The 11,955-nt window shown below is 40.4% G+C and overlaps 1 protein-coding gene across 3 annotated transcripts in view; it reads left to right on the top strand.

Annotated features, from left to right (window-relative positions):
- Positions 1–195: 195 nt before the first annotated feature.
- Positions 196–11,955, top strand: part of LOC125695676 (macrophage mannose receptor 1-like) — a 61,942-nt gene continuing 50,182 nt past the window's right edge. For 2 of the 3 annotated variants that reach the window (XM_048950451.1, XM_048950449.1), the window contains exon 1: positions 263–303. The gene's annotated coding sequence lies outside the window, so the exon portion shown is untranslated. Of the gene's footprint in view, positions 304–11,955 lie in introns of all 3 variants that reach the window. The other variant, XM_048950452.1, reaches the window with a different exon arrangement.

Raw genomic sequence — 11,955 nt, 5'->3', positions numbered from 1 at the left:
CTATCTGTGTAGTGTAATGTATATATTTGTGTACTGATTGATAAATACTACCTCAGCCTGACAGCTAGTTTACAGTTATGGTGGAAATGCAAGTCACAGCTTGAACTGGTGATTGAGCACCTGTGGGAAGGCAGGGCCAGCCCAGGGGAAGCTCAGGTGCAAGCAATGTAACTGAGTGACCAGAAGGCTGCAGCCAGGATCCACCCCTTCCCAGACCTTGCTTAAGGATTGGTAGTGGAGGTAAGGCTATCTTGCTGGTGGTCCCTGCTTCCCGTGGAGATCCCCTACCAAAGCTTTCCAAAGGTGAGAAGCTTTATTTTCCTTTTGGTGTCCACAGCTGCTGCATTTGGGCTTATCCTCACTTGCTGCAGCCTAAGGCTTTGCTACCCTGCTGTGCTTTCCATCGTGTTGTAGTGTTACAACAGTTATCATCAGGAATTGAATTAATTGTCAAGTAGTAACACAGAGTAGCCTAGTGCTGGGTTGCTTGGTCTGTGTTTGATCTGTGCCTATTCTAAAACAAAGCTGTTTTCACTCACGGTGCTTGTGATCTGTGTTTTATCTGAGAAACAAATCATAAGCCTTGTTAAGAATGTGGAGAAACCCATGCAGTAGGGCTGGTTTGTGTTGAGTGTTATTTTTTTGTTTGTTGATTTTTCTAAAACATTCTCGTTGATGTTGGAATATGTATGGGCAGCATGCAATAACATAGAAACTCCTTTGGGGGAAGGAGGAAGAAATAGAGGCACATATATGTATTTTTAGTTGTAGACTGAGAACTGTCAGTGTACAACTAAAAAACTATTTTTTAGAATAAGATCTATTGAGCTGACGTAAAACCTAAGAAAATAACAACTAGTGATTGTAGAACCTTTTCTTTTGCTCTGACTTTGCTTTGCCCTCTTCAGCATAAGATTTGAGGTGCATACATGCACCTTTTATTCCTACGGTTGAGGTTGTTTATGCCCTATATGCCCTGCATTGCTAACAGCTGCTGTGCCAGTAGCTGTGCTTAGGACCCTCTGAATAGAGCTGTTGAATCCAGCAGGAATACTTTTTGTGGTAGCTAAAGCCTGCTACCAGTAAAATAGCATTCACTATCATGAACTTGTCAGTTATCTGCCCAGCCAGTGTGTCTATTTACTGCTTTGTATTTTTATTTACTGCTTTAATTTTTATTTAAGCTGTTTTCCCATCTTGATTAATAATAAGCAAAGTATCTGCCCTGACAGTGACTGAAATCACGTCTATTTCTAGCCACTTGCCATGGCTCACCCTTGTATTTATGCTATTTGAGGATTATGTGGCTTTTGCAAACAAAGTGTCAAACTGTCCCAATTTACTCAGCTCTGCAACAAGGTGTGAGCATCTACATCACTTGGTTCTGATGTCTCTTACAGCTGTGAAAATTTCCCCAAGTGAGTCTTTCCTCTGTTCCCTGGTGACATATTCTTGTAGTTGATAATGCAGCGTTGTGGCAGAGTTCATTTAGGCCAACTCAGCAGCAGAAGGCACGTGGCCTCAGAAGGAGAAGTAATGTATGTAGTGATATTTTACATGAACACAAAAGCAGAGGATGCAGCCATGGCTCTGTGCAGCTGTAAGAACGCAGTTTGTGTCTGCTGCCATCTGAAACGACATGGAAAGAATGGCGTACGTGTTGTCCCATGGGCTCTCTTACTATGTGCATTTGTTCAGAGGTCTCCTATTCCTTATGGTGCTATGAGGGGGGGAGAGTAACAGTTCTTTTACTTTAACAGAGTCTGGGAAGCTCAGTTTGTAGAATGTGTTGTACTTTTTGTGGCATTGTGATGTGCTGCTTAGTTGTGTGGATAATGGCATTTAGGTAGCGTTTGCCATTACTTTTGCCTTAGCACTTATGCTCACTTAACTGTAAAGTAGATTATTTCCCTTTGGTAATTTATCTTAGTAAGTTTATTCTCTATTAAATGGCCACACTTTCTACTCTTGAGTACTACTTCCAGATAATCAAGGCTTTCTGTAAATGCTCCCTGTCTGTGAGTCCTCATCACTTCAGAGAGCAGATCTTTGCCCTGGTTGCTCAAGCCAGTTCCTGAATTTGCCTTTTCCAAGAACCAGACTGCCTTGAATTTGTCTGTCAGTAGAGCTGAATTTGACAGCAAGTTTGTTGCTTGTTTATTTATTGAAGTGAAATGCTAAGTCGTGGCTTGAACCAGTAACTGGGCACCTGGTGGGAAGGCAGAACCTGCCCAGGAGAGCTCAGGTGTGTGCAGCCAGGATCCACTCCTTCCCAGATGTCATTTAAGGGTTGGTAGCGGAGGCAAGGGTGTCTTGCTGGAGATCCCTGCCTACCTGAGGCCTTCTGAAGGTTAGCAGCTTTTTTCCCTTTGTTTCTGTGTACACAGCCACTGTATTTGGGCTTATCCTCACTTGCTGCAGCCTCAGGCTTTGCTACCATGCTATTATTGCTGTGCTTTCCATTGCATTATAGTGTTTTATTTCTTTATTAAGTATAGATAGTAGGTAGCAAGCAGTTGTGAATCTGTAAACAAAACTGAACAGCATTCAGTGGGACTCTGTGGTTCAGCATCAGGAAAAGTCCAGTCCCAGCTTGTCTGTATGTCTGCATGCAGGAGGCTTGTATAAATAATGTGTGAACCGTATATGTATGTGTATATCTATGTGGAAATGCAGTTCCACATATATGCGTGTCTCCTAATGATTATTCCCTTCTTTCGCGTGTTTTCTCATACTTGATTCTTACGGTAAGCATGCCCACAAACACTGGTCATAATTTAAAGCATAAATTAATTTCATTTTATCAATACATATGTATATGGCATACCAACTCCGGGGAGGGGGGGGTTCTTTTTCCCTCAAGGAATTCTCTGTCAAAGGTTTCGTTGGGAGTTCTCCAAAGTCCTTAGTTTTGTGAGTGCCTTTTTATCTGCCATTTCTCCGGGTTTTATTCTTCTTTTTTTCTCTTAGTGTGACATACCTGACCCAACAGATCAACCAGCAGGGAGCGATATCTTCATTGCCATGCACAAGCATTATTGCCTTTTGTAGTGGTCAGCTCCTTCAAGCCTCACCCCGGAAAAAGACTGCTTGTCCTGCTTCTGCTTATCTTTACAATCATGAGCAGAGGTACTGTGGCACAGTGACATTCACCACTCACTCCCCTGGATAATTTGCAGTTGTCAGTTAGAGCCTTATCACCAGAAAGGCCTCACAAAGCAAGCTTTGAGACAAAAAAGGAAAACAGTTTTGTCTTTCACAGTCTTTCATGTTGCTGTCACCACTGCTAAAATGCACCACCCACCACCTCACTGAGCTCGCATCAACTGCTGGGTCTCTATAAATATTTGGCAAGCATCGATGAATGTCAATGGTGCCATTTTTTTTCTGCATGGAGGAATTAAATCCCATAATTTTGCTTCATCCACACTTCTGTATTAGGTGGCATTCTGTCAGACTGCTCCTCTGCTATCTGTTGTCATATGACAACAAAATGTAATGGAATACTGGTGGGAAGGTTCAGCCTCAACTGCCGTACCACCAACATCATTTCTGACGTTGTGGTGAGATTGCATCAAGCATGAGTGGCAGACAGCTCTGGGCTGAGGGACACGCTGGGAAGGCCATGGGGTAATTTGCTGTATCCTAACTAATAGCAGAGCTGCTCCTGGTACAGTGAAATCCCACAAACAGTCAGAAACACACTGCTGACCCCTGACATGTTATGTTCTTTGAGTGTTTCACTGCCATATGAAGAAATGAGAACTCCTCACTCTCCACCAGACTGGTTCTTAGCAGCAGCCCTGCTGCATGTTCCACTGCCATACATCCTGTGGGCTTAAGTGACTTTCTTTAAAAAAACAAAAAACCTCTTTCATGGTTCCCCTTTAAGCCACAGGATAGGATTCAACAGGACAGTTGAGGAAATGTTTATGCTTTCGTAGAATTTCTAAGCACACCTTGTGCACTGAGTTTACCAAAATATCAGTTTCTTTAGTCTTTCTGTTTCTATCAGAAGCACGTCTTTAAGTTGTCCCTTGGATAAATGTAGGTGTAAAAAACAAGGAATAGGGTAATCTGCCATCATGGTAACGTCATATATTGGTATTGGAGTGATGTGCAGCAGGGCTCGATGAAAGGATTTAATCTTCTCTCTTTTCAGTGGTTCAGTGCCAGATCTGCAAGGTGCTGGCTTTGCTGGAATGGGATCTGATGTGGGGTAGGGTCTGAAGAATGGGGGAGAGAAGGAGAGGAAGAAACAAATCTCTGTTTGAGGTGGTGTTCAGTCAGGTGGGACAAAGAAAGGAGAGAAGGCTTTGTGCAAACAAATCAACCTTTAGTAATGAGGCCTTGTTTCTGGAAGGATGTGCATGCTTTGTACAGGGGATTCATCCACACCAACTTGAAACTGTCTATAAAGCAAACAGTGTTTTAAGGCTGTGTAAAAATTCAGCTCTTTTCTAAAGTTGTTAAAAGAGATATGAAGTCAGGTAGGGCTTTGAGTGAAGCCAGAGCTGTGATGTGTTCTGGCACATCCTGGGCCTTACAGAAGCCTCCTGCCTCGTGTGCAGCAGTGAGGCATCTCCCCTGGGAGCGGTTTGAAACAAGCACAGAGGAGCTATAGGCAAATCTTCTTGGCTGGTGTTCTGACTCCTATGGCACGCTATATCCTGAGCACTTCAGTGTTGGACTCTACTTGCTTACGTTTTCACTGCTTTGTCAGGGAAAAAAATCAGCTTTTATGATTTACGAAGCACTTCAGCGTTCTTTTCCCTATACTTGCATTTGCTGTTTTCTGCTTTGCTCTCAGCTATATAAGCTTTGTAAAGGAAGCATGGAATGTGTACGTGAAGCACAGTTTACTATATCCTGCTTCACTGCTGCTGTGACATTTGCTGATTTGGTTTCCTGTAAAAACTCAGATACATCAGCTCATTTCTGGTCATAGATAACAGGCAGGAAGAGCTGCCAGGACTCCAAAAAAGAATGGCCCATATAAATCCTTTCTGTAACACTGAACTGAAATGAGTGTTTTTATTGTAGGAAGAAAAAGCAAATGGCAAGTTTTGATACTGCAGAAGGAAGCTGTTCTCTGAAAATACAGATGTGTTCGTGACTTCAGACCATTGCTCTACAGAAGTACCAGATAAGATGACCACGTTAGTGTGAAATACAGTGTGAATACAAAGCTATGGTGTCAGAGCTCCTCATCCTCTGACATGCGGCCACTGCCTGAGCCATCCCATGCTGGGCTGGCTAAAGGAACAAGCAGCTCTGTGCCCATTGTACAGCCAGGAAGAGGCTGTGAGGATTTTCTTATAGTGAGGTGGGAATTGCAGCCATCTGATTCCAGGAGTGTTACTGGAGGTAATCTGAGTTAGGTTTATGGGCCAGTAGCACAGTCAAGGATTGGCTGATGACAAACCGGGGTGTTTTATCTTGCAGGCTCTGGCACCACTTGAAATTGACAGAGAAATATTGAAATACTAAGTTTTTTTTTGTTTTTTTTTTTTAAACCTCTGGGCTTGAGCACCATCTATGAAATGGCAGAGATAGCAAAACATAGAAGATGCACTCGTCTTGACAAAAAAAGAAGTACCCAAGAAGAGAGAAACTCTTCACTAACACAAAATTAGTTTTAACTCATTGTAGTAATTGTTTTCATTTTTTTTTTTTTTCTGATTTAATTGACACAATCAGTTTTGAGAGTTCACATTTAGGATTGAACTAGCTGCCAGGTTCCACAGCTTCTGAGTTGTTCTGATGCCTCCCATTGAAATGAGAGATGAAAATAACCCATCCGTGACTGTGGGCAATCTCTTGCTTCCAGCCAAGGAACCAGGAAAGGCAAACAAATAATCCCAACCTCCCAACCCCTTCCTGTTTGGATTATTATCCCTTTCCCCTAGGCACCTTTTATCTTTGACTGAAAGTTCTTTCCCTTGTGTGTGTTGTTTTTTTTTATTATTTATTAATTTGACTTATAAAAGAAATGCCTTTTCTGTCCATGAGAATATCTACAGAAGTTGGAATACAAGTCGCCCACAAACAACCTGAATCTGTATGAACACAGGAGGGAAAGACTCCTGGAAACAGGACCATTACTTTTGGGTACAGGACTATTATGCAGGAAAGAAAAGGAGAGTATAGAAGGCTCTTTAGCCCTTCAGTGCTGTCACTGTCCATATGGGTGAGAGCTGAGCTCTGTTGGATATGGCCACTTTTTTCTGAATCTTGATCAATCTAGCACAGATTTATAGACTGCCTGAAGAAGCTGTGGGTGCCCTCTCTATCGAAGCATTCAAGACCTGGTTAGATGGGGACCTGGGCAGCCTGATCTGGTAGGTGGCAACCCAGCCCATGGCAAGGGGTTGGAGCTGTATGAGATTTAATGTCCCTTACAGCCCAAGCCATTCTGTGATTCTACTCGGTGCATAATGTCAGAATACCTTAAATTGATGAAATGCATATGGTGCCTGTGTTGCATGCAAAGAACCTGCAGAAAACTGGTAGCTTAGGTTAAATTCCAGGACGTGTGGATTCTAGTCCTGTTTTCACATCACAGAGTGCTGTTTTCCTGGATTTGAAATCTCTTGGCATAGCTCCCAGGAATCTGAACTGCTTCCCTTTAAATTTTGCAAAGTCAATATTCATAAATATTCCCAAGGAATGTCTGTTGAGTCTGTTACATGGTGGTATGAGGCATTTCATTTAAATCTCAATATTTAATGCTTATTTTAATAGCTCTTTTAATGAGAAACCATTTGGACAAGTAACAATGAAATTGGCTGTTTGCCTTAAGCATGCAACCTGTACAACTTGGCTGTGTGGCATGAGATTTTCTGTCTTCTCGTAATACCTCGTGATAGAAAAGAAAATGGTGATTCACCCTCTGCTTTTTTGGAAGGGCGTTTTTGTTGGAAATTCTTCTCAGTGATGAGGTGAAACGATGATAAATGTTTAGATGCTTCTGAGTCAACAACTGAAAAACTTCATTCCAGGTTCACTGAACACTTCTCAGAAGGCAAGATCTTTAGAGCTCCACAATTCTGGTTTTATTTATTTATTTAATGTGTTGCTACATTTCCGACTAACTTTGGACTTCTTGCTAAACTTCTCAAAACTCAAGTCAAGGTTGCTGAATTTCCCGGAACGGGTGACTTACAGTGACTTGGACTCACCCCTCCTATCTTAAACCTTGTAAGAGGAGAATAGCTCTAATTCTTGTCTTCTCTCTATCTTTCTTCCACTAAGACCTAGCATGGGAAGTGCTTCCTCGAGAGAATGTGGAAAGATCTTTATCTCTTGGGGTAGCACTGCCCTGAATTTTAGCTGTAGATGGGCAAGTGGGGGGAAAAAGGGAGAAGGACCATCATGGCAACCTCAGCAGCCTCCCGAGATCTGGGTGAGGTTGTATCCCCAAAGTATCTTCTGGATAACTCCCATCCTCTTGTTCTAGTTTGTGTTTCCTCAAGGGGGTACTTAGTATCATTCCAGCTCTCCTAACCCAGCAGGTTTGCTCCTCACATCAGAGCTCCCTTTTGCCCAGAAGTGCAGCCTCCTTCCCTCTACCCATCTCACAGGTCATCATGCATCTTCTCGGGCCGAAATCTATAAAATTCTTTCATATAATATGCTGGAAGGTAGGATAGCTTTGAGAGTGTCTCAGCCACTTCTTGGCTCATAAATTTTGGTGTATTTACTACTCAATACATGCATCACCGCGTTTGCTCTTCTAGCAAGTCAAGAAGTGTAGCAGCCTTATTATCTTAAGGGTAAGGAAGCAAGGGTGGAAATGAAGTGAAACATGGTCACTGAGTTAGGCACTTCGGACTGACTTTAGGGAGGTCTGTATGTTTGTCAGGACCAATACTGCTGCTGTGACAGGACACGTGCTGTGCAGATGATGTGAAATCCATGGTAGGAGGCATCCATCGCTGTACACTTGCCCAGATCTGATGCACCCTGCTGTGGTGTGTGAGTCATCTCATCTTATGAACCCACCGTGACAAGCAGTTCTCAAAATTGCTCAAGTGAGTCTGAATTTGGAAACAGTTCTGGACTGATTAAAACTGCCCTATTTATTGATGGGAAAATGCCAATTAAAAGCATTCTCAAATTTGGTCGTTCCCTCTTACTGCTTAATTTCAAGTTTTCTTTGGTAAACTGAACTGAAATCTGATTCCTTTTTTTGAAATAAAACCCTTCTGCCACATGGTTGTACTTTGTTGCTGTAACAATTACGAATGAATATTCGTGAAGTCAATACTTACTGGTATATTGAATACTGACGTTTTTATTTCTAAAAAAGAAAATTCCCATGTTGCTCAAGTACTACCTAACGATTTGCAGAACTTAGACTTGTCAGGTATCCTATTAATACTTACAAGATCAAATCAGTGAGGATGCATGGTTTTTGTTCCAGGTTAGAAGATCTGAAGCAAAGATAAAGCAAGCAAGGGGAAGAAAAAAAAAAAATCAAAACCAAAAAACAGATAATCTTCTGTGCAACAACAACAACAAAAAAAAAAAAAAAAAAAAAAAAAAAAGAAAGGAAAGAAAGAAAAAAGAAAAAATCAACCTAAAAGCTTCATCTGACAGTTACTGACTGATCCTGTAACCTGTTCAGAGAAGTTTCTTTTTAAATGCAGCCTCATACAGTTTTATTTCTGTCTTAGAGAATGATAGCTCCTGAAAGACTTCTGATAACTCAAGTCCATGGTTAATAGGCTTGGTTAATGTTTTGACTTACTAATGATGGATATGAAGACTATTTTCTTTGAATTAGACTGGATTTTCTTGTGTTTGTACTGTGATGTGATAAACAGGACTAACAAAGCAGCTGTATTTATTCTTTTAGTTTTCCGTATTATATTTCCACTTCTGTGTTTCATTTCTGTAAAGAGAATTTCCTGGTAAGGAAAATTTCCTCATCCTTTTTGAAGGTCTTAGTTCCATGTGTGATCTACCACATTTCTGCTGTGTTTCTTTTCATCCATGGTAAATAACTAGAATGGAGAGTACAATGCAAAGGCAGAAACTACTATCAAAGTGTGATGGCATTGTATTAACTTCAAGCTGTGCTCTGCTCAGCTCCTACTGAGTTCCAAATTATACTGAACTTTGACTCTTCAACTGCATGTAGTATTATGCACAAAGAAAACTTGTGGAGATCACTGGTGTACTTGTAAAGTTAAGAAGGGATTAAAAATGTGTATTCAATTTGTTAATTAAAAAGTAGTTTTACTAAAAGACTTTTGGCACTTAAATAAATTAGAAATGGCAGCCTGTGGCTTTATCAAACATTTGAGAGAAAAATACAGAAAGAAAGAAGTAGGAGAGAAGTCATCAGCAGGTTGCACTGCAGAACTTCCAGACATCAGTGTCTTAATGCTGAAAGGCCTCTGAGTGCATGTGCAAAAATTCAACAGAAAAATCTTTGGTATGTTTGGATTCTGTTTAAATGAGATGAGGGAATAGAGCATGGTCCAATTTAAGGCTATGTTCCTTCTTGGTTCTAAACAGGCTGTCTTTCTTTGCAGTCTTTTTATGAAATATGTATGTCTTATGAAGTTTCTGGTTTTGAGATTAAAAAAAAAAAAAGTATACACTGAAGTGATGTCTTGTTTAAGAGAGAGAATTCTTTTCCAAGTGGATCTGTCTTGGCTGTGTTCAAGAGACTCCTAATAGGCTGATTTGAAGATGTGATCACCTTATAACTAAGGGCCTCCTACCTGTATTTTGGACAAAACTGTCCTGTCCTTGCAATCCAATGTCTAGCTGTATCTCTGACATAACAGAATACCCTGGAAAATGAAATTAGAATCAAAGAAAGTAATCTGTTTAGATGTACTGGAAGTTTTACAGCCGTGGGTCTTATGTACTTTGCCTCTTGTGAATCTATGATGATAGAAAGCAAAAAACCATCTGGAACTCCTTTATTTTCCTTAAACATCTGTTAACTTCTGGCTGCGTTTATCGTGGCTTTTAACTATGCAGGCAACACTTTTTTTGTAGCTGTAAGGAACCAGATATGTGAGGGTGTGGAAATTCCTCTTTATTTTCATAATATGGGTGAGGCATAAACCAAACTTGACATGTTAGGAGTCACGAGAGTGCACGTTCCCAATAGCCATGCATGTTTATGAAGCTATTATAACATATGCAGGGGAAAGTGATATTCTTGTGTTCTTACTTTGTGCTAAAAGCAGAATGCTGGAATTCAAAATTGTGATATGTATGTATATATATATATAATATATATAAGACACAGATACATGTCTGAATTAGTTGTATTTAAAGTGAATATCATACATAATAATATTGGTATTCTCAAGGGGATTTTTACTAGGTGAAGGCTGTCTGACAACAGGTATTAAAGCCTTGACTTTACATCTCCTAAAACATTCTGTTTTGGTTTCAGAAATTATAAGTGTCAAAATCAATTTCTGAATAACATTTCAGAGGAATAAGATTTGTACAAAAATTAAATATTGATTTTGCCAATTCCTGTTTTTTTTTTTTTTTACTGCCCTATATCTTATTTATATAGCTTATTAATATAGGATAGGCACTGTGATAAATGATGTCATCACAAATGTTAACATGTAAACAGATGTACTAAAGATATACTTAACAGCAAAAAGCATAAATGACAACGTAAATGTTAGAAATGCACAAAGAACTACTGAATGCCATCTAAGAGACACAGAAACACACATGAAACGTCAAAAAAAAAATCTTGGATGCAAATGTGAAACAACAAACAGAAGAAGGGTTATTATATTTCACGTCTGGATATGATTTCATTTAGATAGAACTTTCCATCTTCCTGTTGACTATCAAAAATCAAGGGCTACTGTGACTTCACATTTTCAGGGTATTTTGCCAGGAACAGTCACCAGTTGCAAGTACTGGCTGTGCCAGAACTGGAGAGGGTCAGACCTGTTTCAGAGAAATCTAGGCCTTTCTGTTCCAAATGTAAACGACAGCTGGCTTGCTACCCGCAGAGAAAGATGAAAACATATGTCTAGCTAGGGCATGTTTAAGTAGTATCCTGTCATTAGTTATTTAGCAGATTGAATTATCCAATTTGGTGACTATTTACCTACAATTCTCTGTAGCCTGAGACTGCTGAATCCTGTTGTCCTCTAGGAGATAAATTCTTTCCCTTGGAGAGTATACAACGTGTATATGTAGTTGTGCGATGATTCCCAAGGAGCAAGCCAGACTCAGACTTTATTGTTGAGCAGTATGCTGCAGATGATACATAGAGATTTGAGTGAATAAACTCATCCAGGTCACCAAGGCATACATACAACTGTGTGTATATGTCTGTGTTTATATATACATGTACCACTTTCGGAATGACTTTGAAGTGGCAGTACCTCCAGTGTGTGCAAGAGGCAATGAGAAAAAGGCTTTTTTGGAGAATCAGGAAAAGAAGTAATTTGCTGAGGTGAAGATCCCAAGAATAACTGGAATTCCAGACTTAGTAGGAGCTCTTCTAATGTCTCATGGTTGGATCTCAGGAAGTCATCTAGTATGACTCCCTTCTTGAAGCATGACTAATTTGAAAACTGCATCATGTTGTTAAGCACTTGTCCAGTTGAGCCCTGGGAACCTTCAAGAGTGGCCGAATGTGGTCTCTTCTGTTGTTTTCCATGCATACCTCATTCCTGGCATGGCCACTCGCTGTCAGATATGGAATACTACCATTTTCCTGCCTATTTGTGAGACACCTGTTGATGCTTATGTGCAGCCCCCCCCTCTTTTTTTTTTTTTTTTTTTTTTTTTAATCTAAAGACTTTAATTATATTGAGACTAAACTTTGCATATTGTGTCCCTTTGCTGTTTACTGCTCTTTACTGAGGCTGTTTAGTCTGGGGAAAAGGAGGCTGAGGGGAGACCTTACTGCTTTCTTCCAATATTTGAAAGGTGCTTACAGCAAGAGCA

This window comes from Lagopus muta, chromosome 7 (genome assembly GCF_023343835.1).
Source record: "Lagopus muta isolate bLagMut1 chromosome 7, bLagMut1 primary, whole genome shotgun sequence".
NCBI classification, from domain to species: Eukaryota; Metazoa; Chordata; class Aves; order Galliformes; family Phasianidae; genus Lagopus; species Lagopus muta.
The sequence above is the reverse complement of the archived record's forward strand: the minus strand, read 5'-3'. Positions and strand labels throughout refer to the sequence as shown.